This window comes from Dromiciops gliroides, chromosome 2 (genome assembly GCF_019393635.1).
Source record: "Dromiciops gliroides isolate mDroGli1 chromosome 2, mDroGli1.pri, whole genome shotgun sequence".
NCBI classification, from domain to species: domain Eukaryota; kingdom Metazoa; phylum Chordata; class Mammalia; order Microbiotheria; family Microbiotheriidae; genus Dromiciops; species Dromiciops gliroides.
Window position 1 is genome coordinate 59973271 of NC_057862.1, and position 26992 is coordinate 60000262.

General features: G+C 42.4%; 1 long non-coding RNA gene across 1 annotated transcript in view; it reads right to left on the reverse strand.

Moving 5' to 3' along the window:
* Window positions 1-26272, reverse strand: part of LOC122739862 — a 115257-nt gene extending 88985 nt beyond the window's left edge. Inside the window, exon 1 of the long non-coding RNA XR_006354684.1 lies at window positions 26146-26272. This is a non-coding gene — a long non-coding RNA (uncharacterized LOC122739862). The remainder of the gene's footprint in view (window positions 1-26145) is intronic.
* Between the last annotated feature and the right edge of the window lie 720 nt (window positions 26273-26992).

The following is a 26992-nucleotide window of genomic DNA, read 5'->3' on the forward strand; positions in this document are numbered from 1 at the left end:
AAAAGAAAAAGAAAAAAATCAATTAAAAAAAAAGATACTCCTCCTATTTCTGACAACATGTATAATATACCATACCCATAATCCCCCACTCAGTAGTGAAGGACAGGAAATGCATTTTTTAATACTTCCCCAGGGCCAAACTTGGCCTTTATAGTGAGATCACTTCAGTTTAGTTTTCCTATTATGCTTGCATTGGCAAAGTCATTGTGTGTATTGTTTTCTTGGTTCTGCTTATTTAACTCTGCCTTAGTTCAACACAGTCTTCCCATTTTCCTCTGAATTATTTATATTTGTTTTTTCCCATGGCATAGTGACATCCTCTCATGGCCATGTAACATAATTGATTGAATCATGCTCCAATCTGTGAGCACCTCCTCTTATACTTTGGTGTAAAAAGTGCTGCAGTGAATGTTATGACACAAAGGGGACCTTCCTCTCACTCTTGGTTCCCTTTGGGGTACAGGCTTAGCCATCCTCCAGTCTACTCCAGGCACTGCTAGTACATGAATCTATCTCACTCACGCCTCTGATATCATTGCTACCTGCTCAAAAACCTGCCCCAATTCCCATTGGCTACAGGATGAAGTCCAAACTCCACTACACGGCATTCAAAGACTGTCACCTCCCAGCCTCATCTCCCACCACTGCCCTGTATATACACCCTACATGCTCTGGCTTAAGCCTTGCCCCTCTTCCATCAAGTTTTCCCTGCATACATCACCTCAAGTTTCAGCCAAACTGGACTATTCTCCATCTTTCCCAGAATGCCCCCTCTACTTGCTCCACACCTTTGTCCGTAGCATCCCCTTCTTTTTACAATGCCCAACCTCTGATCTCTGCCTATCAGTCTCATTTTTCCTTCAAGCCCAGCTCAAAGGCCACTTCTGTCACATCTTCTCTGACCACATGTACTTGGGGTGTCTCTTCCCCTCCCCCTAGCCACAGCAGTATTTTACTTAGAGCTGTCTTGTGATACTTCTGACTCACATTCTACTGACATGTTCTTGTTTTCTCTCTCTCCTACCAGATTGCATGCTCTTTAAGAGTAGGTATCTTTCCTATTCATCTTTTGTATACTCAAGGTGCCCAGAAATGTTCCTACCCAGGGTAGGCACCCAATAAATACTTGCTGAATGAATCATCCAGCCTCATGAAACAAACAGAGAACAATAGAGAAGAGTCTCTAAGGAGGCATTAAGTTGTGTGGCATAGGGAAGGGAGGGATGATTGTGAGATCCAGGGAAGGCTCAAGCTGGGCTTTGAAGAGAAAAGAAAGACTAATTTCTCTGTCTGCTTATATCTCTGTACACATTCATTCATCCATCCAGGGAAGTCTTCCAGAAAGGGACAAAAAAAGGTTAGCCATCCACAGATATACTTCTGTCCTTCAAAGCTTCCCAAGAGGATGCTGGTTCCTTGTAACCATGTAATTACAAAGCAAATACTTAACTGTTCTCTGTTGCCTCAATTTCCTCATTTGTTAAGTAGTGTTTTTTTAAATTACTGTTTGATGTGCAGTGTGGAATAGTGGATAGAGAAATGGCCTCAGAGTTAGGGAAGCATGCATTCAAGTTCTTCCTCTGACTTAAGTCATGTGAACATGGACAAGTCACTCTGTGGGGGTGGGGGGCAACTCTCTTAAACTGAAAAATTACTGATGAGCTACCCATCTGCAGAGGTGGAGTATCTATTGTGAGAGCTCTCCACATCCTTTTTTTTTTTTTTGGTGACGCAATTGGGGTTAAGTGACTTGCCCAGGGTCACACAGCTAGTGTGTTAAGTATCTGAGGTTGGATTTGAACTCAGGTCCTCCTGAATCTAGGGCCAGTGCTCTATCCACTGCATCACCTAGCTGCCCGCCCCCCCCCCACATCCATTTTTTAAAATAGCTAATCGGGGGCAGCTAGGCGGTGCAGTGGATGAAGCGCCAGCCCTGGATTCAGGAGGACCTGAGTTCAAATCCGACCTCAGACACTTGATACTTACTAGCCGTGTGACCCTGGGCAAGTCACTTAACCCTCATTGCCCCACCCCCCAAAAAATATCTAAGCATGTCTATCAACCAGAAATCATTCATTAAGTACCTACAATATGCCCAGGGTTGTGCTATATGCAAGGAATAGGGATATGGATGAGAACTGGACCCATGATTTCAGGGAACTCCTAGATGCGGGAAATCCTTATACCAGTGTAGATTAGCACCTTTTCTGCATCTTATAATGTTAGAGTAGGGATTATTAACCTTTTTGTGTCATGGATTTCTTTGACAGTCTGATGAAACCTATAGACCCCTTAGCATTTAATTCCATTCTGCCTGTATTTCATAATGCCAAAAATAGATACAAGAGGAGCTCAGAGGAGAAGGGTCATCATTGTAGGCTTGGGACAGTCAGCAAAAGCTTCCCAGAGAAGGTAGGGTTTCAGCTGGACCCTGAAGAATGGGTAGGATATAGCTCAATTGAGGGGAAACAACATTAGCTCACAATATTAACTGTGGCCCCAGCCACCCTTAGAGGCAGGTAAAAGTGGGCCCAGAAAACTAGAATAAAAAAAGTGAACAGCCTGGCAGAAAAGCTCTCTGCATCAAACCGAAGCTAAACTTGTTTCCTGAAATCTGTAGAATGACTAGGAAAACAGTAATAGAGGGCTCTGTTATTAAAAGTCTGAGAGATCAATCAGGGTCAAGTTCAATTCAATATATCAAATCTCTATTAAGTGTCTGTTGTGTACAGAGGAAAGAAGGAAGGAATCAAGCTTTTATTAAGTACCTACTAGGTATGAGGCACTTTATAAATGTCATCTTATCTAATTCTAATCCTGGGAGGTTTGGTGCCAATGATATCCCATTTTACAGTTAAGGAAACTGAAGCAGACAGAAGTTAAGTGACTTGCCCAGGGTTACACACCGCTAGTAAGTGTCTGAGGCCAAATCTGAACTCAGGTCTTCCTGACTCGAGGCTCATCACTCTATCCCCTGCACAAACTAGTTAACAAATAGTACTGTGCAAGGCACTGGAGGAGATACAAATTTAGCAAAGATTTAATCTTATCTAAATATAGATAAGACCCTTGGAGAGCATACAGTCTGGTTGGGGGTGGGTGGAATATGGCAAATACAGAGCTATGAAGCAGGGACCTTAAGCCAGGGTTCTTAACATTTCTTTTGGTCCACGGACCCTATTGGCAATGTGTAATGAAACCCTTCTCAGAATAATGTTTTTAAATGCATAAAATAAAATATACAGGATTACAAAGGAAATCAATTATATTGAGCTATATCTCTCTTAACATGTATGTATATGTGTATGCATGTATATATATGTATATATGTATGTATATATATATATATATGGAGAGAGAGATAGATGTATATGTGTGTGATCATTTTAGAGGTGATCTAGCTGCTAGGTGGCTCAGTGGATAGAGCACTGGGCCTGCAGTCAGGAGGACCTAAATTCAAATTTAGCCTCAAACACTTACTATGTGACCCTACATATTTAATTCTGTTTGCCTCAGTTTCCTCATCTGTAAAATAAGCTAGAGAAGGAAATGGCAAACGATTCCACTAACTCTGCCAAGAAAACCCAAATGAGATCATGAAGAGTCAGGCACGACTCAAGAACAACAACAAGCATGACACTATCTTTTTTCAGATGAGGAAACTGAGTCACATAGAGGTGAAATCCCCTGCTTCAGGTCACATTGTGAGGAAATGGGAATGCACGGGTCATCAAGGTAGGGAACTGGGGATGAGGAGGAAAGACTTTGGAGGGAAGGAGAAGGCCCTTGAGATGAGTGGGTTCTGATCGGCACAGAAATCCATGTCAGCACATCCATGCCCTCAGCTGCCACATGTCAGTTACTCCTCCAACCTGTCTGAGGCTTTGCTCTCTTAACTACAAGAAAACAAACAGGCCTGACCTCATGTGACTCATACTTATTGTCGCCGTTCTGCACCATGCTCCAGATGGACAAAGAACACCCCGTACCCTCTGGGACGGATGGGCACAGACCACCCACCAGGTGCCAGGGCATGGCAGGCGGATCTGCGGGAGTGAGGGCAGGACAGGCCCATCAGTAGCTGCCCAAAGAGGCATTAGTATGCAGAAGGACACGCAGAATAGTCAAGGGCAGGCACAGCATGGGGGCAGGCTTGGTCTGAGCAGTAGCCTCTACCATTCGGATAAAATGCTCCCACTTGCAACTGGGGAGGGCACTTTCCTAAAAGAACCACGACAGGCCTCAAAGAAGAGGAATGTATCATAGAACCAGAGCATCTTTACAGAAAGTAGGGACCATCCAGCCCAACCCCTTCAATGAATCAATGGGGAAACTGAGACCCAGAGAATTGCATGACTTGTCCAATGTTGCTTGCCTAGCAAGTTCCAAAGTCAGAACCTGTATTTTGACTCCAAATCTTGACTTATCACGGGATAAAATACCTGTTTGCAATGAAGAGCAGACTTCCTGACATTAAAAACATTATCAATCCTTTTAACAGTAAAGTTAAAGTTGGGGGTTCTTAACCTTTGGGCACAAAAACTAGTTTTTAAATATTTTGATAATTGTTTTCAACAATAATATTACTATATTATTGTATATTATCATATAATAATATGTTTCCTTTTTAATACTGGGTGTTTAAAAACATTATTTTATGCATTTAGAAACATTATTCTGAGAAGATGTTTGTGAGCTTTGTCAGACTGACCAAGGAATTGATGACATAAAAAAGGTTCAAAACTTCTGGATTAAAGTGTCCCTTGATCATTGAACCACCATTACACACACACACACACACACACACACACACACACACACACACACACACACACACCCTTCATGTTGCATCTTAGGTAACTGCCTACTTTGTCTCCATTGGTCCTAGTTCTTTAGCCACACCCAAAGATCCTTCTGTCCGGACCACTGAATCCAGTCTGTTGCTTCGTTTTCTCTGTCTTGCTGCCTCAAAGAACTTTCATTCATTTTCTTAGTGCTCACTGAGCCTCACTGCCCCTCAGAGATGAAGGGCTATAATGGGACTATCCACCAATATGGCAGAAAGACTTTATAGCCTTTCTTATCTTTCTCCTTTCCCCAAATCCAAACTAGGGGAACTCCTAGCCCTACATGAAGCAGAAATTCTCTGTGGCTCTCCCCCCACCTCCCACCTCCCACCGCCTCCTCAGTTTCTACTCTGGTAGCACCAAAGGCTGCTGACGGGAAAGCAACAGATCTCAGATTTTTTTTTTAAGTGGAGAATACCTTATTTGCTGTGTGACATCTCATCTGAGGCCTGACTGCCATAAACTAACTGGGGGACCTTGAGCAGGTGGTTTCATCTCTTCTGGGGCTCAGTTCTTCATCTATCAAATGAGGAAGGGTTGATCTCTAAAGTCCTGTCAAACTCCATATATCCGATGTTGAACAACCTTCAATCCCATCCCAAACCTAGCAGAATCTTCTCCTGGCCTAAGTGTACTCCTTCCCTAATTCTATGCTGCCTGGAACCCAGATGTTTGGGCTCCCCTTGCCTTTCCTCTGTTATTCAAACTCGGACCTCATTCCCCACCCCCAGTCTCTCCTGTCTGCCTTAGAAGAGTTTATTTACTCATTTCCAATTCACAGTTTTCGCAAATAGCCCTAGTCTGCCATTGAGACAACTACACACTGTTTCTGAACACAGATTCCACACAAGGCCCACACCAGACATCACCAGGCAATGGAATCTTTTCTCACTCAAACTTAAACCACAGGGACCCCATCCCTTTCAAGTAGGCCCTGAAGCTCCTGGAAGAAAAAAAAAAACAGAAGGAAACTTTAAAGTGATAATGGGAATGAGGAAGGAAATGTCAGATTCCATCTCCTTGAATTAAATTCCCTGCACCTGCCAGGTGAGGGTGGAAAATAAACATTTCAGCAAGGGAGTGTCCAATGTCACCAGGACCTCAAAAGAAGACTTGTTCTTTCTCTCCAGTTCCTAGGTCTCTAGTGCTAGTCCTCATCACCTCCCATTTGGGATCCTGAAAGAAGCTCCTCATTGGCCTCCTAGATTCTACCAGTCTCTTACCCTATCAGACCCCAGGACAGTACTACAAGATAAGTCTTATTCAAGCAATGCTTTCTTCCCTACTCCAGAACTGACAATTGCTCTTGCCACTGAATAAAGTCCCCAGTCCACCAGCCTACCATCCAGGGGTCTCTCAATCTACCTTTCATTCTATCCTGGAGTAGGCAGGTGCTAGACTTGGAATCTGAAAGACAAGTGTTCAAATGTAACCCCTGATATTTATTTACTATTTGACAATGAACAAGTCATTTATCTTTTCTGAACCTTAATTGTTCTCATCTGGAAAATGGGGTAGTAATAAAACTCGGCACTGTAGTGGATAGAGAGCTGGCCTTGAAGTCAAGAAGACCTGAATTCATCTTCTACCTCTGACACACGTGGGTCAAACTTCCCAGCTCCCCCAGGCAACCAGCTAAGTCTGTGGTGATAAAATAATGGGATTTAAGTGAAGAATCATCACAATATGCTTAGGTAGAGAGAACCCCTTCCTGATAGCCACCTCCCTACACAGGTGAAATCACAAATCAAGTCCAAACAACAGAAAAAGTATCTGCCATCCAGGATTGTTACAACACTAAAAAAAGATGGTCCAAAAGCTTTTATAGCATGCCTACTGTATACTCAGTGTTTCATATCTTAGCTGAAGGACTGGCAATCCGTGGCATATTGCGTAAGGCAGTACATAATTCTTGGAAAATCTTAACTCTTAACATAACTCTTTTGAAAACTACTATTTAAATGACAGTTATTATTGCTTTTGCTATTACTTCCCAGTCTACAGCCTTCCTTCTTACTTTTCTTTGCTCCTTCCTTCCTTTCTTTCTTCCTCTGTTCCTCCCTCCCTTTTTTCTCTTTCTTCCTACCTTCCTCCCTTCCTTTCTTCTTGTCTTCCTTCCTTCCTCCTCTCCCTTCATCTCTCTCCTTTTCTTTCTTCCTTCCTCCCTAGCCTCCATTCTCTCCAACAGTCCATGACTCTTTCTAATCATTTGGAATGTTAAGATACACATACCCCCAAAGGGATAACACCTTAAACCTTAAATTCTTTTTATGGTAAGTTTAAAGGAAGAAGGAAGAGGAGGAAAAGGAGGAGGAGGAGGAGGTGAAGAAGAAGAAGAAGAAGAAGAAGAAGAAGAAGAAGAAGAAGAAGAAGAAGAAGAAGAAGAAGAAGAAACTAATATTCATATTCTGTTTACTATGTGCCAGGTACTGTGCTAAGCACTTTACAATTATCATCTTGTTTCATCCTCACAATAACTCTAAGAGGTTAAGTGCTATTATTATCCCCATTTTACAGATGAATAAACTGAATCAAACAGAGGTTAAGTGACTTGCCCAAGGTCACACAGCTAATAAGTATCTGAGGCCAGATTAGAATTTAAGACTTCCTGAGTCCAAGCTCAATGCTCTATCAACCACAACATTTGACAGTTCACTTCCAGAAAACAGGTTCATTCAGAAGAGGTGAAAGGCAAACATGGAGTTCATTGAGCACTGAGGGGGCAAAGAGAGGCCTTGAGAAGCCAATTCTGATACATCTAGGGGAGGCCATGAGTGACAACAACCAACTTCACTGACTTTCCGATCTTCCCCAGCAGCAGCGACAACCCCTGATACCAAAACCAGGGCTCCTGGAGGCTAAATTGAGACTTCTCCAACCACCTGGTGAGCCAAAGGCTAGCTACGTAAAGGGACCACCCTCTGAGTCTGTCTGTTTTCTCTACACCATCATTCCCTACCTGGGTGTCAGATGGTAGACTTGGGTTCAGAAACCAAGCAGTTTTCCTCCAGGTATTTTTTTTTCGTTCTGAATTCCCAAACACCCTGAGCTTTAATGCCAACCTGGCATCAGATAAATTGCTGACTCATCCTTGGAAACCAAAACTGCATTTTCCAGGGAAAAAAAAACACCCTTGGAGCAAGGGAGCTGTGGTTTCTTTGAACCCATCAGGGGAACCAACAGTGAACCTTCCAAGCTTCAGCAGGGTATGTGAGTGAAAGCTTGTGTTCAAGAGGAGAAGTGCTTATGAGAGTGTGGAAACGTAATTCAATGAGCTGTCACAACATGCCTACTCTAGACTCAGCATTTCATACCCTAGTGGAGGCAATTCATGGCACCACACAGGCAGAATGTGCTCTGGATGGTACACTTTGCCATCCCTTTGGAAAATGAAAGATGCTTCCTTCCCTCACTCCCAGAAGCTCAGCCTTCTCCAATACATTTAATAATAAAGGTCACTTTCAGATGAGCTGTCGTTATTGAGAAGTCTTTAATATCAAGAACCTAATGGAGCATAGTTCCAGCTGAGTAGATTTTACTTCCTTTAGGGTAGGGAAGATGTCTAACAATAGCAGAGATCAATTCCAAGAGGGTGCAGAGAAACAAGGGATCACCAATCATATTGTAGAATCAGAGAGATTGAAGAGACCTTAGAGGTCATAAGGTCCAAACCCTACAAATGAGGAAACTGAGGCACAGAGAGATTAGCTAATTTGTTCATGATCACACAGCTAAAAAATGTCTGACGTGTCTGAAGCATGATTTGAACCTAGGTCTTTCTTGTTTCCTCTGTCATTCTGTCAACACCACAGTTCCCCTATCATGGAATCTTAAAGCTGGAAGGGACATTAGAGATCATAGATAGGATCATTGTTCTGGAGCCTAATGGGACCTCAGAGGTCATCTAGTCCAACACAACCCTTCCCTCTCATTTTACAGATAAGGAAACTGAGACCCAAAACTGAGACCCAAGGAGGCCAAGTGATCTTCCCAAGGTCACACAGCTAATAAGTGCCTTAGACTGGATTTTAACCAAGTTCTTACCAACTCCAGTCGAATGCGCCACATCATGCTGCCTTTCAGTGAGAGAGCAAACCTACTAGCTTCAGGATTAAGTCAAAAGTCATTACACTTCCATAGGTTTTGTCACCTACAAGACAGGGATAATGCCAAAATTACAGGATTGTTGTTCATATGAGGTAACGTATGTAAAGTCTACAAAGGTCTGGCTCTCATTTGAACTTTATGGTGATAATAAAAATCATAATAGCTAACATTTATATAGTATCGACTATGCGCCAGGCACTGTGCTAAGTGTTTTCCAAATATTATTTCATTTTATCCTTATACTTTAGCCTCTTATCCCCATTTTATACAACAATCCTGGGACTTTGGTATCCCCTTTCGTTATCCATGAAGGGGTCCTCTTGAGCCTTATTTGGCTAAAGCTGGGAACAGGGGGAAAAGAAGGAGTCCAGCTGGGAAGACTAGGCCCTGCCTACACAATGCATTGTTTCTGACTTCCTTAGCAGTGTAGCATTTTTCCTGCTTGACACAGGTATGAGAACCAAAGCCACTGAGACGGGATGGTTTGAAGGCCAGACCTGTTTGCTGGGAATAGGACTGATTTGGGCTTCCCAGTCTCAGACAGATCCCAGTCCTGCTGACATGCAAATCTTAGGACCAGGTGCCTGGAGGGTGAAGGTTGCCTGGTGGAGAGCCTTGGGGGAACTGTGGGAATTATCACAAGGAAACACCAAGCACTATCTCTGCAATTTAAGAGCAACCAGGAAGCTGTGAGCATTTCTCTTCCCCAGATAAGATATAAACTGGCAGACTGTAGGCTGGGATGCTGGTAAAATCTAGCCCCTTTGTAATTCAGTAATGAAGGGCTTGCCATGAGCAAAGAGCCTTTCACCCCTATCTAGCACCAAATAATTACTCCTTCCTTCATTTGTCTTTCTTTTTCTTCCTTCTTTCTCTTCTTTCCTTCCCTTCTTTCTCTTTCTTTTTCCCCTTTCTCCTTCCTTCTTTCTCCCCTTCCTTCTTTCCTCCCTTTCTTACTTCCTTTCTTTCTCTTTAATTATCTTTCTTTTTCTTCCTTCTCCTTCCATCTCAATTCCTCCTTTTTTCCTTTCTTTCCCCCTTTCTTCCCTCTTTTCTCTTCTTTCTTTCTCCTCTCCCTCCCTTTCTCCCCTTTCTTTTTCCATCTCTCCTTTCTTCCTTCCTCCCTTCCTTCTTTTTCTTCTTTTTTCCTTTCTTTCTTAATTCCTTTTTTTCTTCCTTCCTTTCTTTATTTTTACCCTCAGAATGCAAGGAGGCTGATTTGGGGGATAGCGGGCAAGGCAAAGATAGGAGTAATGGGTCCTTGCCCTGAAATCCCAACAGAATGTCCTCTGAGTCCCGGGAGGCTCCTTGAGACCCACATTCCACCTCTGACTGGCCAGACACTGACTCTCTACCTTCCTCTGACAGTTGCTTAAGCTACTCCATTTCCACAATGACTTTGTGCCATCTGAGAGTCACTGACTTCAACTTGGAAAGAACCTTGAAGGTCCAGCATTCCTCCTCCAACCCCTTGCATTTTAGAGATGATAAACCCAAGACTTGTTGAAGTGATTTGACTCACCCTAGGTTACAATGATGGATGCCATGTCCCTGTTTCGATCAATCAACGAGTGTTTGTTAGATACCTGATATACTCCTTGCCCTGTGCTAGGCATTGGTATACAGAAAGATAACTGGGGCATGACCTCAAGGAGTTTACATTCTACTGGAAGGTCATGTTCTACCATCTCCTGTGCCCCCCCTATTTAAGTAACATTCTTCAGAGTGTCACAGAGACTACCATCATATTGACAGTGAGAATGCCTGACTTCTGTCATTTCATCAACATGGCTTCTTTTCTCCATCAATGAATATGGGGTATCTATATATAGTCCTTTAAGGCTTAAGAGAGATGGTCTTCAAGAGTCACTGTGGGGGCAGCTAGGTGGCTAGGTGGCGCAGTGGATAGAGCACCGGCCCTAGAGTCAGGAGGACCTGAGTTCAAATCCGGCCTCAGACACTTGACACTTACTAGCTGTGTGACCCTGGGCAAGTCACTTAACCCCAGTTGCCTCACAAAAACCAAAAACAAAATAACAACAAAAAAAGAGTCACTGTGGACTACAAATTCATCAACATGTAGCCAATCTAACGATGAGTGAATCTCTCTGAAGTTAACTAGGCTGATCCTCAGACAAGGGACACACATCAGCTGACCCCCCATACACAAAGTCTTTTCAGCTTGGTAGGACCTCCCAGAGCTTGGGCTTTGCCAGCATAGCCTTGAAAGACTCCAGGTCACCACCACATTACAGTAAGATATCAGTTGTTGTTCAATTATTTTTTAGTCGTGTTTGACTTTTTATGCCCCTATGTGGGGTTTTCTTGGCAAAAGTCCTAGAGTAGTTGACCATTTCCTTCTCTATCTCACGTTACAGATAAAGAAACTAAGGTAAACAGGGTTAAGTGAATTGCTCAGGGTCACACTGCTACTGAGTGTCTGAGGCCAGATTTGAACTCAGGAAGATGAGTCTTCCTGACTCCAGGCCCAACGCTCTGTGCACTGTGGTACCACCTAACAACCCATCAGACAAGGGTTCTAACAGAAGAGAGGAGGTGAGGTTAACACAGGCACACAAGGAAGACAGACATGGTAGCTTTGCCCAGGTGTGGTGACATATCTCACCCTTCTTTGCATACCCTTTTCTCTAAGCATCTTTATCCAACATGTATTTCACTGACTTCACCCACACAAACAATAAAACACAATCTGGTATTTGATATAAAAGTATACATTGATTTGTATAATTTGTATGGTATAATTTATATAATTTATATGATATTGCACATACTTGATCTCATTTGAAGGCCAAAGTCTTCCCTTCTAAGGTCACATTCTATCTACTCCATATGTATCTCTCTACATGTATCAATTTCTCTACATATTGTCTCCCATATTAGATTGTAATCTCCTTGAGGGCAGGAACTATTTTTGCATTTCTTTATATCCCTAAAACTTAAGACCTTGCCTGGCACAAATAAATGTTTAATAATTAATAATTGAATGATTGGAGTATCACAATCCTGTGAGGTGGGGAGGTACCTAACACAAAAATGGATATGTGATCTCATCTGTGTGAGTATTCCCTCCAGTAACCCACAGTAACTTCCAGGCCCATACAGTCCTCATTCATGTCTCATGCATTTGCTGCAGGGTGTCTACCCAGTGTGCTGGTTCTTCCTTGAGTTTTCTTCACATTGTGGAGATATCAATACGCCCTACTCTCATCATATAACTGACCCATCCTTTTTTTTAGTCATATATTTTTTTTCTTTTTTTGCAGGGCAATGAGGGTTAAGTGACTTGCCCAGGGTCACACAACTAGTAAGTGTCAAATGTCTGAGGCCAGATTTGAACTCAGGTACTCCTGAATCCAGGCCCAGCACTCCATCCACTGCACCACCTAGCTGCCCCCCATATATTTCTTTCTTTTTCTTTTTTTTTTTTTTGGTGGGGTTTTTTGGGGGTGGGGCAATGAGGGTTAAGTGACTTGCCCAGGGTCACACAGCTAGTAAGTGTCAAGTGTCTGAGGCCAGATTTGAGCCCAGGTCCTCCTGAATCCAGGGCTGGTGCTTTATCCACTGCACCACCTAGCTACCCCCCCATATATTTCTTTTATGACACTCCTGGCCCTGTCTCTCCTGCCTAGCACTATCCACGCCCAGAGTATGCCTCTCCAGGGCTCTGAAGAGCATTATTGGCTTCAGTTCTTTGTCAATGATAGACTTGCTATCATTTCCCAATTGAGAAATGGTCAAAGGATATGAACAGGAAGTTTTCTGATGAAGAAATCAAAGCTATCTCTTGCCATATGAAAAAATGCTCTAAATCACTACTGATTAGAGAGATGCAAATTAAAACAACTCTGGGGTACCACCTGACACCTATCAGATTGGCTAATATGACAGGAAAGGAAAATAATAAATATTGGAGAAGCTGTGGGAAAATTGGAACACCAGTTGCATTGTTGATGGAGCTGTGAACTGATCCAACCATTCTGGAGAGCAATTTGGAACTATGCCCAAAGGGCTATAAAGCTTTGCATACCCTTTGACCCAGCAATATCACTATTAGATATCATAAAAAAGGGGAAAGGACCCACATGTACAAAAATATTTATAGCTGCTCTTTTTGTGGTGGCAAGGAATTGGAAATTGAGGGGTTGTCCATCAATTGGGGAATGGCTGAACAAGTTGTGGTATATGAATGTAATGGAATACTATTGTGCTGTAAGAAACGATGAGCAGGCAGATTTCAGAGAAACCGGGAAGGATTTGCATGAACTGATGATGAGTGAAATGAGCAGAACCAGGAGAACATTGTACACAGTATCAACAGTATTGTGTGTTGATCAGCTGTGATAGACTTGATTCTTCTCAGCAATACAATGGTCTAAGAGAGTTCCAAAGGACTCATGATGGAAAATGCTCTCCAAATCCAGAAAAAAAGAATTGTTGAATCTGGATGCAGATTGAACCATACTATTTCTATTGTTTTTGTTGTTGTTGTTTTTATTTTTCTGAGGTTTTCCCTTTTTGTTCTGATTCTTCTATCATTACATGACTAATGAAGAAATATGCTTAATGTGATTGTACATATATAACCTATATCAAATTACTTGCTATCTTAGGGAGAGGGGAGGAAGGGGAGGAATGGAGAAAAATTTGAAACTAGAAATCTTATAAAAACAAATGTTGAAAATTATCTCTAAATGTAATTGGAAAACAATAAAATATTTCTATGGGAATGATAGACTTGCTGCTATGCAACATCGCCAGAAGAATATTGGAGAGATCACAAATGGACAATGAGCATGGTCCCAAATTGAACAGGAGTTTGATCTTAAAGCCAGATTACCTTTGGGAAATTACAAAGTTGTTGGGTTTATGGGGAGTTTTGACCTCACACTTCTCTCTGAAAAGAAGGCTCTTTGGGGGGGGGGGCAATGGAGGGTTAAATGACTTGCCGAGGATCACACAGCTAGTAAGTGTCAAGTGTCTGAGGTCGGATTTGAACTCAGGTCCTCCTGAATCCAGGGTCAGTGCTTTATCCACTGTGCCACCTAGCTGCCCCCTAAGAAGGCTCATTTTTGACACCAATATTCCACCAACAATCTAAGTACTACTAGTATTCATTATTATCATGCCCATTTCACAGATGAAGAAATAAATCCAATGAGTTAAAGTGATTTCCCCAGTTGTATGGATAGTAAAGTCAGAGAAGCAAGTTTTGGCCTCATTTCTTTCTTCCTGGCTCCCAATCCAGTACTCTGTCTATGATACTATGAAACTAAGGTTTCATGACATTTCAACCTTCCTTGGCCGCAGGATTCAATTCCTTTACTCCTCAGTCAGGTCCTCAGTGAAATGAGATAAAATCAGAGCCCCTATTCATAAACTATCCCTAGGAGACATTGCCACTCCAAAATGTGGGGCAGTTGTCAAAGAAAAATTCAGTTCTCTGTATTTGGGATACAAGCCTGCCAGAGACAATATTTAATAAGTAAATTGTTTTTATCCTAAGTGTCTTTGTTTGAGAAAAGTTCAAAGGGACAAAACTTCCCCATGTCTTTGAAAATTCTCCCTCCAACCAAGGCATTTTAAGGTTACAGTTCCCAAACAATAGAAAAAATTCCACTATAAGGGGAAACACAAGAAAATTCTGGTAATAGTTGCATTCATCAAACAGAATAAGTCATTTAAAATATCTTTGCACCCTTGAGAGTTATTTCTTAATTAATTTTTCAATTAATAAGCACTTATTTTTCTACCTTGCCTCCTCTTCATTACTGGGGGAAAAATAATCCCATGTTTAAAAATATCCTCATAGTCAAGCAAAACAAATTTCCATCTTGCTCATATCCAAAAAAGTGTTTTTCATTCTGTATATTTAGTCTCTTTCCTCTCTGTCAGGAGGTAGGTAGAATTCATCATCTCTCCTTTTAGAATCATGAATTATTCTTCATTGAACATGATTCTTAAATCTTTCAAAAGCTGTTCATTTTTACAATATTGTTGAGTAGGGTTGGAACCCAGGTCTTCTTCCTTCCAAGTCCAGCGTCCTAACCATTGTATCACACTGCCCTCAGGTTACAATCTTATATAAAGTGTTTAAGGCCATCTAAGGGTAGGCATCAGTACATAGGACTGTGACTTCCAAGCCTTGACAAGAGTGTGTATGCATGTATGCATGTATGTGTGTGTGCACATGCATGTTTGTATATATGGCTATATGTGTGCATATGTACTCATACGTACATATATAACACATATATACATACACACACACGCATATATTTCCCCAAAGGTCCCTTCTTCTAGGAAGTTTTCCCCTAACTTCAACAGGCAGGAAGTCCATGGGGAACAATCTGCCTTGTGAGACAGAGCACAGGCTTTGTTATCCATAAGTAGCCACCTATGAGCTTCCTGTGCCATCTACCTGGTCACCAAACTATGGGTAGAACACCCTGCCACAGGAATTCTGGCTTCAGGAAGAAAGCCCATGATAAATCGTAGATAAGTCTCATGGACCATAGTGCTGCAAGAGACCAAGCAGTGGAAGAAATCACAGGAGATTGAGGAAGTCAGTGAAAATTCTCAGAGAGGGGCCTTGAAGGATAGAGCAGGTAGAGATGAGATGGCCGGCACTTCGGACTGGAGACATAGCATGTGTAAAAGGTCAGAATTAGGAATGCGTTTAGCCAATTTGAAGGGAAAAAGCAGGAGTATTTCACTAGTCTTATAGGAGTACTCTTTTTTTTTCCAATTATTTTTTAAAGTGAGGCAATTGGGGTTAAGTGACTTGCCCAAGGTCACACAGCTAGTAAGTGTCAAGTATCTGAGGTCAAATTAGAACTCAGGTCCTCCTGACTCCAGGGCCAGTTCTCTATCCACTGCGCCACCTAGCTGCCCCTAGGAGTAGTCTTAACATCCATTATCCCATTAGATTTAATGAGCTGGAACAACCTGAGGAAATGTTGTTCTCTTTTTTGTTTATAAAATGAGACTTTGGTTTCCCTCCAAGCCATACAAAAGGCTTCCTCCTGTAGTCAGTCTATGCCACACGTGAATAAAAACTGAACTTTTCCCTTTTGTTCCTTATATCTACCAACACATCATCAGTCAGTTAACTGATAATAAATAAATAATAATAAATAAATAAATAATAATAAAGGGGTCCCTTTATTGCATCCTAGATCTAGAGTGGGAAGGGACCTTACAGTTCAATTGCCTCATTTTGCAGATAAAGACACTGAGGCAGGTGAAGTGACTTGCCCATGGTCACACAACTAGTAAGTACCTGAAGCAGGAGTTGATCCCAGAACTATAAGTCTCTTAGTCCAGCGCTATATCCACCACACCATGCTGCCTCTCTCTCATGACTTTCTGCCAGTCATCAGCTACATGACCTTAAGTGAGTCATTTCCCTTTTGTGGTCTTCAAATTTCTGGGAAAGGGGGAAGTTGACTAGATATGAGATTCTCCCTCAAGGGGTCTGTGGATAGAATTCAGGGAATCTATGAACTTGGATGGTGACGGGGAGGCGGGGGGAACTACATGTTTATTTTCACTAACCACTTGCTGAAATTTAACATTTCCTCCCATTATAATTTTTTAAATTCTAAATAACCTTGTGTATATTTTGTATGCACATGGTTATTTGCATATTGTCTCCCACATTATGTGAGCTCCTTGATAGCAGGGTCTGTGTCTCTTTTCCTTTCTTTGTATCCCTGGAACTTAGTGCAGTGCCTGGCATATAGTAGGTGCTTCATTAAATGCTTCTTGCTGGGTTTTTTGTTGTTGTTGTTTTTCTTGTTCTTAAAAACCTGATTCTGAGAAGGGATCCCTGCATTTTACCAAATCATTGTCAAAGCAGTCCGTGAGCCAAACAAAGGCTAAGAACCCCTAATCTAGATGATCTCTGAGGTCTCTCCCAGTCGCCATAATAAAAAAAAAATGCCTGTGGTCTTTCTCCGTTCTGATATGGTTCCTGTCCTACCCCCCTCATTCACTGCCTTCCTCCTTTTTTCCCCTTCTCATCTAGATGATGATTAACTTACTCCTTTTCCCTCCTTTCTTCAAATGGATTTTTGAGGCTCCCTATGACTCTGAGATCATATCCATTAGACTGTAAGCTCCTTGAGAGCAGGGACTGGCTTTTGCCTCTTTTTGTATTGCCGGTGCTTATCACAGTGCCTGGCATGTTTTAATTTTCAGTTATGTCCAATTCTTCATGACCCCATTTGGGGTTTTCTTGGGCAAGATCCTGGAGTGTTTTGCCATTCTCTTCTCTGGCTCATTTTACATATGAGGAAACTGAGGTAAACAGTGTTCAGTGACTTGCCCAGGGTCATATAGCTAGTAAGTGTTTGAGGCCAGATTTGAACTCAGGAAGGCTCATCTTCCTGACTCCAGACCCAAAGCTCTATCCACTGAGTCAGTTGAACTGTCCTCAAGGGGTTTATATTCTAATAAGGGAAGCAGCCCATAAAGGGGTGCTAGAAGGGGCAGGACAATTTGAGAATAGTGGTAGAGAATGGTCCTAGAGGATTGGTTCCAATTAAGATGAGGCAAAAACTTCCCAGGGGCTAAGTCGAAGGTTCTGGGGAAGAGTGGGGGCGGGGTGGGAAGCAGGGATGAGAAAGATAGCCAGAAGGCAGTCAGCATAGTTTTGGAAAATTGGATATAGACCTGTGATTTCATCTGCAATGGGAAACTCCATTTATGGAAACTCCCTCCACTCATACAGATGAGTGACTCATCTATTCCTTATCATCTTTGAGAATTCCCTCCATCACAGAAAGGTTAAATAACCTGCCAATTGTCACACTGCCAGCACATGTCAGTGAGGGGACTTGGAGCCACGTGCTCCTGACTCCACAGCTGGCCTCTTTACTTTGCACTGCTGCTTCTCAGCAACAGGGGACAGCGTATAGAGGCTAGATGGGGGGAATGGACAGTATGTCGGCCATAGTGAGGGGGAGGCTCAGTGGAGGAGATAGAACTTATAAGAGCATCATAGATTTCAAGCTAGAAGGGACCTCAAAGGCCATAGACTTCAAACATTTCACTTTACAGGCGAGGAAAATGAGGCACAGTTTATAAGAGACAGAGCTGGGATTTGAACCCAGATCTTTGCTCATTCCACTTTACCACACACTGTCTTGAATGGGGCCTTAAAGAATGAGCAGGAATTGGGTAGCAATGAATATTTAGTGTATTGGGCACTGGAAAGAGGCATTGATGGTAGATAAAGCACAGTGCCTACCCTCAGAGAGCTTATAGTCCAGTATGGCCAGAACAAGGACAACGGGGAAGAGATATTCTATAAAGCATAAGTACAGGTGCAGAGGTAGTGTCTATAAGGCTTGTTCGAACCATTTGACAATCAGAACATATCCAATTCATTCAGTCTCCTAGGCATATAACTGAATCATTAGACTGTGAACTCATCCAAAGCAGGCACTGTCTTTGGCCTTTCTGGTATCCTCAATGCTAAGCACAATGACAGGAGCATGTTAAGCACTTAATATATGCTTATTGATGGGAGTAGCTAGGTGGCACAGTGGATAAAACACCTGCCCTGGAATCAGGAAGACCTAAGTTCAAATCTGGCCTCAGATATTTGACACTTACTAGCCGTGTGACCCTAGGCAAGTCGCTTAACCCTCATTCCCCTGCAAAAAATAATAAATGAATAAATAAATATATGCTTATCGATTATTGACTGACTGAAGTCCATACATTTTCTTTGCAATATGTATATGTGTGTGGGGCAGCTAGGTGGCGCAGTGGATAAAGCACCGGCCCTGGATTCAAGAGTACCTGAGTTCAAATCTGGCCTCAGACACTTGACACTTACTAGCTGTGTGACCTTGGGCAAGTCACTTAACCCCCATTTCCCCACAAAAAAAATTAAATTAAAAAAAATGTATATGTGTGTATGTGTGGAATATATATAATGTTGCTACTTTTATTTCAATATGATCGGTTTCTTTTGTAATCCTTTTTAAAAATCTTATGCACTTAAAAATATTGTTCAGAGAAAGGACCTGTAGGCCAAACGGATCCATCACACATGCACGCACACACGGCTGAAAACCTTAGGCACAGAAATACCTCCCAAGCTCTACTGACCAACAGCTCCACCAAACAGGAACATCATCTATCAAATAAGGGGTCAGATCAGATATTTCCCAGTTTTCTTACAGCTTTAACAGTCTATGATTAGTTGTATTCAGTTGGCCTCTAAAAGTCTACAAAGAGAATTCTCCCTGAAAAGAAAATATTTTATAAATACACACACACACATACACACACACACACACACACACACACACACACACACACATACTCATGCACACATGCTGAACGTGACTATTTTCAGGCCATAGACTCTCAACCTGGCCTAGAACATCCATGTAAATGAATGCTCCACCCCTTTGGGCTCCTGGGGGTCAGCTCCTTCATTGAAGAACTGAAACAGAGATGGTGCAGCATGGCCCTGAGCCACGTTCAGGTTGCTTAATCACTGTCTATCTAGGAAGAGTCTCAAGATGACAAATGCCCCCTTGGACCCTTTTGTGTCTCTCTTTCACAGCAGTCTGACCAAGAGGAGAGACCAAAATGTGATGTTTACCCCGCCTTGAAGGGCTGGGGCTAGAGATTCACACTAAGATGGGAAAACTCTCTCTCCTGTCCTTTCACTGAGGGCAGGAGAATTTTTGTCCCCCTGGAGCTTCCTGCTAGTAAACAGGGTGTTCCATTCAAAGTCAAAGGACCTGGGTTTCATTCCCCATCATCTGCCAAGCAGGCATTCACACTTTCTCATCTATAAACTAAGCAGGTTTGATAAGATAACCCGTAAGGTCTCTTCTAGCTCTAAATCGATGATATGAATATGTCACCTTCCCAGGACTGAGGCAGCTTTGCAGAACTATTATCCCTAAAGGAGAGCCACAATTGTCCATATGGCAGACTTCATGGTACAGTGGGTAAAGCAAAGGGTCACAAGGTCTGGATTCTAGTCTTGGCCCTAGAACTGATTTTCTGTGTTGTCTTGGGAAAGGCACCATCATCTCTGTACCTCAGTTTCTCTATTTTTGTTTAGGTTTATACCCTCCAAACACATGCTTCCTAAAAGGATTTAATGTGACTTCTACCATTAAGAAAGGTAATAGGGGCTTGAAGCCTGGAAGATCTGGGTTTGAGGCCTGCTTCTGAGACATTGGCTGTGTGACTGAGCAGTCACTTCACCACTCAGTGCTCTCCATGACTATAAAAGTATCCCAAAAGCCACTGCCCTACATTGGGAGAAGGAGTTTCCTTATGAAGGAATTGCCTAGACCAGTGAAATCACAGATTCACTAAACACTAAATTCTATTTTATCATCAAATGGGAATAATGATGTTGATGATCAGAGACAGAAATAAGACAGAGTTGATCAGGGCTTTGTCCCAGGACTCAGACAATATTGAACAACAGCCCTTTCAGTCCTTCACCAATTAGAAGCAACTGAGTTAAGCATCTAGATGGCATGAATCACTAGTGAAATACCAAAGACTCTTCTTCACCTCTCAGGTGAACTCCTTCCAAGCCAACTTTTCTTTCCTCTCTCCTTCTCACCATCCCTATGGAAATACAACTAGCACAAAAATAAGTCACCTCATATTGTCCTAGAATCACCTATGTGTGTCCTAGAACACACATATAGACATGTACATGTATGTCAAAAAGACCTGAATTCAAATCTGGCCTCAGATACTTCCCAGCTGTGTGACCCTGGGCAAGTCACTTAACTCTGTTGACCTCAGTTTCCTCATCTATAAAATGAGCTGGAGAAGGAAACAGCAAACCACGCCAGTATCTTTGCCAAGAAAACCCCAAATGGGGTCACCAAGAGTCAGACATGACTGAAAAAAATAGTTTACAGAAAGAGACAGAGAGAGAGGAAGAGAGAGATGTTGAGTTTTTAATGGACTGCAAGCTCAATATGAGTCTACATACAGACATGATAACCAACATGGCACTCTCAACTGAATTCTTCAAGTCAGAATTCCCAGAAAGAAGAAGACAAGAGCTGGGCCCATATACTCTACTCTGGGCAGAACACATCTAGAGGATTATGTCTAGTTCTGAGTACCACATTTTAGAAAGGACACTGATTGACAAGGCAGCATACCAGAGGAGAATAATCAGGATGATGAGAGGCCTGGAGATTATGTCATATATGCATCAGTCAAAAGACCTAGGGGTGTTTAGCCTAAAGGAAAGAAGACAGAGAGGACCTGATACCCGTCTCTAAAAATTTCAATAACTGCCATATGGAAGCAGGAGAAAAGTATGGTTGGCCCTAAGGAGACATGGAGAGGCAATGGATGAAAGTTAAAGAGAGGCAAATTTCGGCTCAAAATATGGGCATGTTTCCTAACAATTAGAACTCTGCCAAAGTCCAATGCTCAGCCTCAGGAGGAAGTAGATTCCCCATAATGGGATACCTCCAACCACTTTAAGATGCTCTAGTGTGGCTTTTCAGTTAGGTCAAGTGGGACTGAATGACCTCTAAAGTCCCTATTTTTTTTAGTGAGGCAATTGGGGTTAAGTGACTTGCCCAGGGTCACACAGCTAATAAGTGTTAAGTGTCTGAGGCCAGATTTGAACTTCAGGTACTCCTGACTCCAGGGCCGGTGCTCTATCCACTGCGCCACCTAGCTGACCCTCTAAAGTCCCTATTAACTCTGAGATTCTATAATATTTTATAGGCTAGAAGGATAACCTATCCTGGCTACAGAAAAAGCATGGGTCAAGATGTAGATTAAAAATCAAACATTCAACCTTAGATGCCTATAACCCCTAATGGGCAGAGTCATCAAAAGACACGGACCACTAAATTAGGTCTAAAAAATGGTCCATTCTAAGCTTATATGGGGAAGTGTTAAAATTATAAAATAAAATATGGACATCCGAATTGAAGACTATTAAATAAATAATTTGATCACCCAGTCCCTGAGTTTCCAGTTTCATAATCAGTCAATTAATGATGCTCATTGAATAGATAGCCATGTGATTTCCAACAGCTTGCGCTCTCATGCCTCTTTGTCACATTTTGATCATTCTCACAATATTTCAAACTTCTTCATTATTCTTTTATTTGTTCTGTTGATCTGTGATCAGTGATCTTTGATGTCACTGTTGTAATTGTTTAAGGAAACTAGCTACAAATCACTCCCATATAAGATAGCAAACTTCATTGACAAATGTGTGGGTACTGACTGCTCCACCAACCGCCCTATTCACTTAGACACAACAGTGTTGAAATTAGGTCAATTAATAACCCTGCATTGGCCTCTAAGTGTTCAAGTGAAAGGAAGAGTCAATCGATGCCGCAGATTTCATTGCTGTCTTATTTTTAGAAATTGTCATAGCCACCCCAACTTTCAGCAACCACCACCCTGATTAGGTAGCAGTCATTAACATCAAGGCAAGACCCTTTACAAGCAAAAAGATCATTATTCGACGAAGGCTCAGATTATGGTTAGCATTTTTTAGCAACAAAGTATTTCTTTTTATTTAAGGTATGTACATTGTTTTTTTAGACACAGCACTATTGCCCACTTAATAGACTATGGTATAGTGTAAACAACTGGGAAACCAGAAAATTTGTGTGATTTGCTTTATTGTGATATTCACCCTAAGGAGATCGTCTGGAACCAAAACCACAATATTGCCAAAATAAGTCTCTATATAAATGCCTATTATTACTGTTGTTGTTGTTGTTGTTGTTGTTGTTGTTACACACCCCCTCTTGTGCAAACTACTGTGTGAAATTCAGTAAAACTATAAGATTGTATGAACTCAAAAGATCCCTTTTCATTGATCATTTGTCTTTGTAACTCTGCAAACTCTTCATGTCCCTTTTCTCAGTTTCCTGGAATGTCCTCCTTCTTTACTGTTTGATTCCTTCCCACTCTTTAAGGCCCTACTCAAATGCTACTTCTCTATGACACTTTCCCCAATTTGTCCAGTAGGCAAATATTTCTTTGTTTTGTACCTCTCTAATTAATTACCTAATCTTATATCTTATAATCACCTTTTTATTTCTAAACCAGGTATTAGATTCAAGCTCCCTGAAGGCAGGAACTATGACTTATCTAAACAGTGCATCTCCTTTCACATCCAGCCCAAATCTCTCCATATAGTAGTTTCATAATTGTGGTTTGTCCTTCATTTTTTTTAAGTGATGCAATTGGGGTTAAGTGACTTGCCCAGGGTCACACAGCTAGTAAGTGTTAAGTGTCTGAGGCCAGATTTGAACTCAGGTACTCCTGACTCCAGGGCCGGTGCTCTATCCACTGTGCTACCTAGCTGCCGCCTGTCCTTCATTTTTGAAGAGGGCTAATGTCTTGACTTGTGCATGAGTTGGATTTAAGTGAAGCAGAGTTGCTCTAGTCCATCAGCCTCAGCCTCTCTTCCAGAGTCATTGTAGTCCAGCAGCAAGACAATGACCTCAGATGCAGTGGGTGACCTTGGCATCTTCAATGTCTGACCCAGCTCTAAGCACTCCATGGCACCTGCTTCAGTTGTTTTCATGGCAGTTGGGACAAACTGCTCTCATTGACCCATTCTGCCAGAGGGAAGTCTTCATATGCTTGGGGTAGACACCCTACTAATTCGCCAATGGGTTTGAGGCCTGTCAGCTACCCTCAGCCTGGTTTAGCCCATCTGCCAAGACAGTTTTACCAGGGTCTGCTGGCCATGCGTGCTACTTCTTCAAGCCACAAGTGAGAGGTGGGTGAGTCAAGCAGACATCAAAGGTGGAAGAGCAGCCCTGAAAAGGACTCGTCAAGCCCTCACGCCAAAGGTACTGGCCTTCCTGAAAACCCCGTATGCCCTATAATACACGTTCACACATAACACACATTCACTGAACTTACTTAAACCATCCTGGATGTCTGAGAACCTTTTCTTAAGTTAGGAGATTTGGATGCCAACAGGCTTAACAATCTAATTAAAAGGACCTGCCATATATGGCAAGCCCTGAGGTCAATCACTGGAGCCTTTGGTGACATGAAGACTAGAAAAGACCTTGGTCTAAAGAAGTCTTGCTCAGTTCCAACATCTCTTGTCTCTGGTCCCTTGACAAGTAAGTAACCTGGATGTTAACTCATTGCTTTGTCTTGACTGCTGTCTCCTAATGACTCCCTGGCTCTCCATTTTGCCTGGTATTCACCTACTGTTCCACCCTGACCAAAATATCAGTGGCCTGGACCCTTTTTTCAAGACCTTCAGCATTAGGTCAGTTCAATGTAATGAATATTTATCACAGGCTGGCCAAGTATGAGGCAATATGCAAGGAGCTAAGTCTACATAGAGACAAAATGGGAAGTGGTCCCTGCCCTCAAATAGCTTCCATTCTTCTGAGGCTGACCAGCTCCCCTCCCTCCCAGCACCTCTGTCAGCTTTCCTGTTCTCCATGTCCCACTGTTCTTGATGGCTCAGCAGAACAAAAATATTCTCTTCAATTCTCTCTCTCATCTGCCTCACAAAGTCCCTCAGTCCAAAGATTATCCATGTTCCCAGGTCACAGCTCGAGTTTTGCTCCTATTATTCAGTGTGTTCCCACATTTCAGGGCCTAATGACCACTACTAAGAAATTCTGGTGGGATTCCACAGCCAGTGACAAAACTGGAATGGGAAAATGCTTCCCCAAGGCTAGCACGGAGAGTCTTCTCTCAGCTTCAGGGAGGTCCTAGACCTGAAGGGAAGGGGGAGGGAACATGAGAAGTCATTCTTGTTATCTCCTTGCTTCCAGACAGGATAATCCTGAGACCTCCATTCCAGAGGGAAATGAACATATAGCCTCGGGCCCCAAAAGGTTCTTATCCACTGTAGGACCTTCTGCAGTTTTCTAGATTTGTTGTGTTGTTCAGGAATCATTAACCATACCACTGACCATGCCCCTACTAATACTTGCTAGACCATACAAATGACACATATGTACACATACACATGTCTATATGCATGTACACAATACATTCAATACCACTTACCATGCCCTACCAGTACATACTAGATCATGCAAAAGGTATATGTGTACACAGATATATACACATAGGAATACATATACAATATATTCAGTATCACTGACCATGCCTCTACTGATACATGCCAGACCATATAAAAGATGTGTGTATATGTATATGTATGTATTTACTTATATTTACATATAATGCCACTAGTCATGTCTTATTACTACCTTCTATATCATGCAAAAGACTGTGTGTATACACATATAAACGTGTGTGTGCTCATGTTTAATACTACTGGCTGTGCTCTGCTAGATTGTGAAAAGGTATATAGCATATGCATACATGAATGTACACATATGCAAGTAAGCCTTGCATATATGTATATATGCGTTATGTCATATGTATGTGCGTATTATATATATACATATATATATATTCAATAGCACTGAGCATGCCCCTACCAAAACATCATAAATGTTGGTAGATCATACAAAAGGCACATATATGATACATATATGTGTTTCTTAAAGCAAAGGGCATTTAAAGCAGAACAGCAAGGTGAATATTAAGGGACCGTATCAGGTAGCAAATTGTCTTTGTGCCTTCCACAAAATGGCTACCATCTTCTTCGGCTCCAAGGCAGAAATGCTCAAACTCCCCTTTAATGCCTCTGATTCCCTGTCATAGTAAGGGGAGGACTCAGTCCATTCACCCCAAGGGATCTCCATAGGGCAGATTATAGGGGGTACTTCTGAGACTCAGCTGGGATTCATCATGGCCCACTCTCTCTTCAGGCTACTGTATCCTTCCAAGACCATAACCAGGGACCCTCTCCCATGAGGCCTCCATCTTTCCTTCAGTTGTTCCCGCTAATCTTCTTTCATAAAGCTGCTTCTTCTTCAGCAATCCCCACTGACCGTCCAATACCTCACCTTTCCTTGAGGTGCCCTGCCATTTCATATACATACACTTTCTCTGACCACATCACAACTTCGCCGGGAAGCATCTGCTCAAGGACAGAAGCCATCTCCACCCACCTTACAGATGCAACAGCACAGCTTGGGGAAATATGGGTTTCCCCATGAGGAATCCTTGAGTCACACAGCCAGGGTCATTTAATCATGCAGACAGAAACCCTCAGAGATTTTTGTGAGCTTACCTACAACATCCAATCTGAGGTGCTCTGACCTGCTAAGGCACTCAGATCTCTCATGAGCATGATCCAAGAGCTAAACCTGGAAGAGTCGCCCCCATCTGAGCATCCATACTTCTAGCAGCCATCTTTGTGCCCCTCCCAAGGGCAGCTCACTCAGCATTCCTCCACAGCCGGCCTGCTGGCAGATGGGGAGTCCTCTCGTTTCCATGGTTCCCATCTGCACAGTGATGCTCCACCTGAGCTGCTGGCTGTCTCTAAGATTGCTTTCCCCTCCCCGTAGATACACACATTCCTGGGGCTTTGCATCTGTGTGTTTTCTATAAGTTCTTAACCTTTTAATTCCTGAAAATAATTCTCTCCTTTCTCCCCTCATTTAGCTTATCTTTCCTCTCACCCGTGGAAGGCTAGGTCATCGCTCAGCAAAACTACCAGCCATGCCAAGTGTGCCTTTGATATCTTCCCATCGACCTTTATGCTTCTGCTTATTGGGTCCCTGCTTTGTTACTATTGAGCTGTGTGACTTTGGACAAGCAATTCTGTCCCTCTAGACCTCATCTTCCTCATATCCAACAGAAGGGAGTTGAATTATTCATTTAAAAAGAAACATGTATGAAGTACCTACTGTGTGCAGACCATTAGAGTAGCCACAGGGACAGATTTCCCTAAAATTAGATAAGATGCTGTCTCTGCTCTTGTGGAGATGTCTGTAGTCCTTTCAAGGGGTAACCCATGATGTACCTAGTGCTTCCTCTTTCACTTTAACCTGACATCCGGTTTTCTCATCCCACATGTTTCCTCCCTTGCCTTACCCCCTAAGCTCCTCAATCATTAAAATGATACCACTGCTTCC